Raw genomic sequence first — 5,000 nt, 5'->3', positions numbered from 1 at the left:
GTGAGCTGATCGCTAGGTCTAAGGCGTGTTAACAACCTTCACTGATGCATATATGGGTACATATATTAAATAAATATACTGTATGAGAGACTTGCGATTGCAGTAAGAAGTTGCCAGCTGCTAATGTTTTGATGCAGCGCTATTTGAAAGCCATATCCTGCCCAGTGATCGATGACTGGAGTTAAAAAGATGTCAAGACTGAGATACCCTTTTTAGAGATTCCCCCTTTTAGTGAATCCCAGTTTTAGTAATCCGCCCTTTAACAGTTCTAGTAATCCCCCCCTTTTTAGAGATTCCCCATTTTAGAACTTCCCCCTTTTAGAGATTCCTCCTTTTAGAGATTCACCTTTTAGAGATTCCCCTTTTAGAGATTCCCAAATTTAGAGACTCCCCCTTTTTAGAGATTCCCCTTTTTAAAGATTCCCCATTCTAGTAATTCCCCCTTTTAGAGATTCCCTATTTGAGTAATTCCCCCTTTTAGAGATTTCCCATTTTGGACAGGGATGGCACTAGGATTTTTCAATCTGGGTTCTGGGACCCGCATGTTCAGCCAAATTGGGGTCCCAAGCATTTTTTGAGGGTCCCAAAATCTTGGTGACCCTCTGCGAGAAAAAGAGTATGTTTTAAATTATGAGAAAAAGAGAGTAACCAACTTGGAATTAATATTGATGCATAATGCACATGTATATGCATAGGACCGGCCGACAAAGGCTTTTTCTAGAGCTGTTACATTCATTCCTGGACAAGAACTCTGTTAATGAAAGAGCACCCTTCCCAAGGGTTTATGCAGTACTGGTTTCCTCCCTTAGGAGCAATTGCAACGAACAGTGACGTCTTTTGCTATATATTCGCATTCAGTGACTTGCAGAGTACATTCCTCTGAAGAAGACCGCAGAAGGCGGTCGAAAATTTAGTTTTAACCTTTTTAGATGTTTTAAACCCCATTTCTTGGAACTTCAATTATGAGCACAGATCGCTCCAACAGTTTTACAAACAACAGAATCTACTGACAAATCAAAGCAAGTTGTGTGAGTTATTTAAGTCAGTGCCTTGCATCCTGAGACGCATTAAAATTTCGATGATGCATTTTTGGATTTTATTTGCGTAAAAATGCACGATTTCTGCATTAACGCGATCCCTGTTGGAGATTCCCTATTTTAGTAATTCCCCCTTTTAGAGATTCCCCATTCTAGTACTTCCCTCTTTTAGAGATTCCCTATTTTAGTCATTTCCCCTTTTAGAGATTCCCCAATTTACTAAATCCCTCTTGTACAGATTCCCCCTTTTGCAGATTCCCCATTTTAGAGATTCCCTCTTGTAGAGATTCCCCCTTTTAGAGATCCCTATTTTAGAGATTCCCTATTTTAGTAATTCCCCCTTTTCTTCTTGATTCCCCATTTTTGTAATTCCCCCTCTTAGAGATTCCCTACTTTATTAGTTCCCCCTAGATTACCCATTTTAGTAATTCCCCCTTTTAGATATTCCTCCTTTTAGAGATTCCCCATTTCCCATTCCCCATTCCCCATTTCCCATTCCCTGTTTTACAACTAGCCGTTGGTATTCCTTTTACCGGGTATGTTTATTTTCATTGTAAAGTCAGTGGTGAGTGACGTAGGCACGCAAACAATCTTCTTGTATTGCTTACACTTAATTTATTTGCGGCCGGATTCATTATTCAGACAAGGAACATTGCAAAGTGATTTAAGAATTAAGCAAGACTTAATGTAAGGTAAAATCTTGATTGGAATTCTGCTGAGTTAAAACACTTGCCTTGATGGATTACATAAGATAGCAAGTGCGTGCATTAACGTGGTTTGTGTCTGTATAGCAGCCACAAAGGTTAATCAAAACTGATTAGTAAATACTGTATCTTCTGAGTTCGGTGGGAGTAATTTATTTAACTGCATCAAATCACTATTACAGAGTTCTTGCCAATGATTGGCGAAGCTGTCGCTTGACAAAGCATCTGTTTGGAAAAACAGTGGTAAGTTGCTCATCATTACTTAAATTCTTGTAATTTTGTAGATGACTCATGCAATGAAAACAAGCTCTAATTACGTATAACTTGTGTTGTGTTATGTTATCTCTAAGTTACGGTGAAAAAGATCACTGCCATTGTTCAAGTAGAAGACACGTCTTTCCATGCACTCGTGATCCATATATGATTCAAATTTCCCTTTTGGATGAACGAAGAATTCAAAGTTCACTTCACTCTCAAGTGCTCAGGGTTAAGCTAGTTGTGGTGAATGTAGATTGGCTTATGAATAGTGTGTGCTGCTACAATAGTGACCTGGTATTGAATTACAATATGAGCATGTAGCTTCCAACATTGGATTTGATCTGAGATAACTCAACTGCATTTTGTCTTGTAAATGCGTGCCTTAAGCTGTTTAATTTTGAGGGCTTGTATTGGAAATGGAATCCTTGTTTCTTTTTAATTTTCTGTAAATGGATGTTTAAACTTATCACAAATAGATGAGCTTGGGAACTGGTGCCCAGAAGGTTAGCGGGGAGCAGAAGCCCGTAAGCCAAAGGGGAGGTATCCATGGCAACCCTGGAAGTGGGAACCACCCCCACACGCAGCCGCTAACTGGCACCATCACACTGAGTAATCAGTGGAAACAACTTACCTGACCCATACTTACCTAGAGATCAGCAAGGAAGCGGGAGGGCCGGGAAGGGGCGAGAATTCGCAAATATTCGCTAACAGAGAGCAATTGATCCGCAAAGATCAACAAGCAACAACGCATGAGAAAAGCAACATCACACAAAAGCCCTGCAAATCCCCAAAGGGCCTCCCCGCAGGTCACGTACCGTAAGGGGTGAAATCGCTGACTGCATTAGTTTGAGTCTAACTTAGCCTAAATTATATTTAGCCACATTAAAATAGCAGAGGGTAACCAAGAATCCTGGACAAGATTGTTAACTACATGTACATGAACCTGGTCCATATCTAAAAAAATTATGCATGAATTAATTTAATTCTTAAAATTGCCACTGCCTTGAGATACAGATGGGTTCTTTGCTCATCTTCCTAAACAACATTGTCCTGGGTGGGGTGGGGAAGAGTACATTGTTGGCCTTCTTTTTAAGTTGTGGTCCAGAAGTTAAAAAGAACAGGAAAGTCTCAAATCTTTTTGTCCAGGAATTAATTTTTTTTCTTAATGTGTGTTTCGACGGTTTTGCAAGAGTTATAAATCTTCGTAACTTTATGCTTATTAAGGAAACATGCACAATCAGTAGTCACATTAGAATGATTGTAGGTATTCAGCCAGTTTGTAGCCCTTTTCCTAGCTAGTATGTTATAAATGTAACAGAAAAGTTTAAATTAATGTTCTCAAGAGTGACAGAAATTGAAGTCAGCAGAACTCTTGTATGGCATGTTAGTTATTTAAGGAAGAAAATAAGCATATATTGCATCAAGAAATTTACCTGTCAATTTTTTAATGACAAAAAGGTTTAAGTTACAATCTACCGATAAACAAAAAAAGTTTCTGCTTTAATTTTAGGCAAAAGTGAATTTCACTTTGTACAAAGGTATTGACATCAGTGTCTGGCAGTCTAGAGAGTACTCGAACAATAGTCATTGTCATTAGCTATACTTAACAAGTTTTGGATTCTAACAAACAGCCATGTGAGAGAAGTGTGTAGTTGAGGTGGGAGTTATAGGCAAAAGCTAGAAGTGATCATTGCATGTCTTTTATATAATCAAACTGCATTGCTTGATGTAATTGAGTGTCTTTAACAAGAAAAGTAATGGAATGTTAAATCACAAAGTTTGAGGTGAAGTCCTCAATGACAAGGTTGTTATTCCAACTTAAAGTCCTTTTATCTCTCTGGTAGACTTCTCTGCCTCTGAGATCTTTCACATCTTGATGGAGCGGGCATGATAGCCACTATTATCCAGCTTGCTATAATACTCCTGCAGATAGTGACTGCCTAATTCCTATTCTACTACATTGTATTCTACACACTTGCTTGACATGCTAATGGTGCACTCCTGGTCAGAGGTTCACTTCATGGTGTTTCCGGTATTGATGAGGCTAAATATAATTTAGGCAAAGTTAAAACCAAGCCAATGCAGCAGTGTTGCCTGGCATACTTGGGGGGGGGTTTGCAGGGAGGTTTGCAGGGGCATTGCCATGTGCTTTGGCTTGAGTTGCCTTTTCGCTTCCTTGCTTCTTTACCCTCCCTCCCTCCTTTCCTACTCCACACACTGGTTTCTCTCAGTGATGTGTTGACGGGTGCCTGGGAGGTGGACTGTGGCTCGGTTGCCATGGTGACCTCCTTGCTGCTGAGGAGAGTTCTGTCTCCTCCCTTGCTACCTTTACGGGACCTACCCTCCAAAATATTGGCGTGGTGTTTTAACTGGGGTTGGTTCATGTATACATGTAGCTTCCCTTGGTGTTTTGGCCAGTTGGGTTTCTTAATCATGTTTCTGTTAAGTTTGAGTTGTTTCTTTCAGGTTACTAAAAAGTGAAGTGCCGGTGAACTAGCTTGATAGCAAAGTGCACTTCCGCTATAAACAAAGCATTTACATTACATACTGTAGTCTTGTCTCGGGTATTGCTGGGGTTCATTCACCCATAGGTTCCCTTGCTGTTCTGGCCATTTAGGGTTCTTAATCATGTTTCTGTTAAATTTGAATTGTTTCTTTCAGATTATTTAAAGTGTAGTGCCTGTGAACTACAATCAGCGACAAAATTAGTTGACACAATATTGTGTTTAAACAGTTCTTTTTAGGTATAAAATAACACTATAATTTGAATCCTGCTCTAATTTATTGATAAGACCCTCCTCGGGCTCCCCCATTCAATGATGCCTATTTGCACCCAAATGTCCCGGGAATCATGCTACAACATTGTTTGCGAGGGGAAGAGGGCTAATTGGACTACCTAAGAAGACTAAAAGATAGAAGAAATGCGACATACGGAGTAGGAATGGACAATTTATCAACAATTTTGACGCCCATTGTCTGAGTTGGTTGTCACTGTATTGCC

At 39.7% G+C, this 5,000-nt stretch overlaps 1 protein-coding gene across 2 annotated transcripts in view; it reads left to right on the top strand.

Annotated features, from left to right (window-relative positions):
- The window catches only part of LOC137974448 (tetratricopeptide repeat protein 28-like), a 40,326-nt gene that overhangs the window by 4,059 nt on the left and 31,267 nt on the right, over window positions 1-5,000 (top strand). For both annotated transcript variants that reach the window (XM_068821446.1, XM_068821445.1), the window contains exon 2: window positions 1,924-1,984. The gene's annotated coding sequence lies outside the window, so the exon portion shown is untranslated. The remainder of the gene's footprint in view (window positions 1-1,923; window positions 1,985-5,000) is intronic.

Source organism: Montipora foliosa, chromosome 10, assembly GCF_036669935.1.
Source record: "Montipora foliosa isolate CH-2021 chromosome 10, ASM3666993v2, whole genome shotgun sequence".
Lineage (NCBI taxonomy): Eukaryota > Metazoa > Cnidaria > Anthozoa > Scleractinia > Acroporidae > Montipora > Montipora foliosa.
The sequence above is the reverse complement of the archived record's forward strand: the minus strand, read 5'-3'. Positions and strand labels throughout refer to the sequence as shown.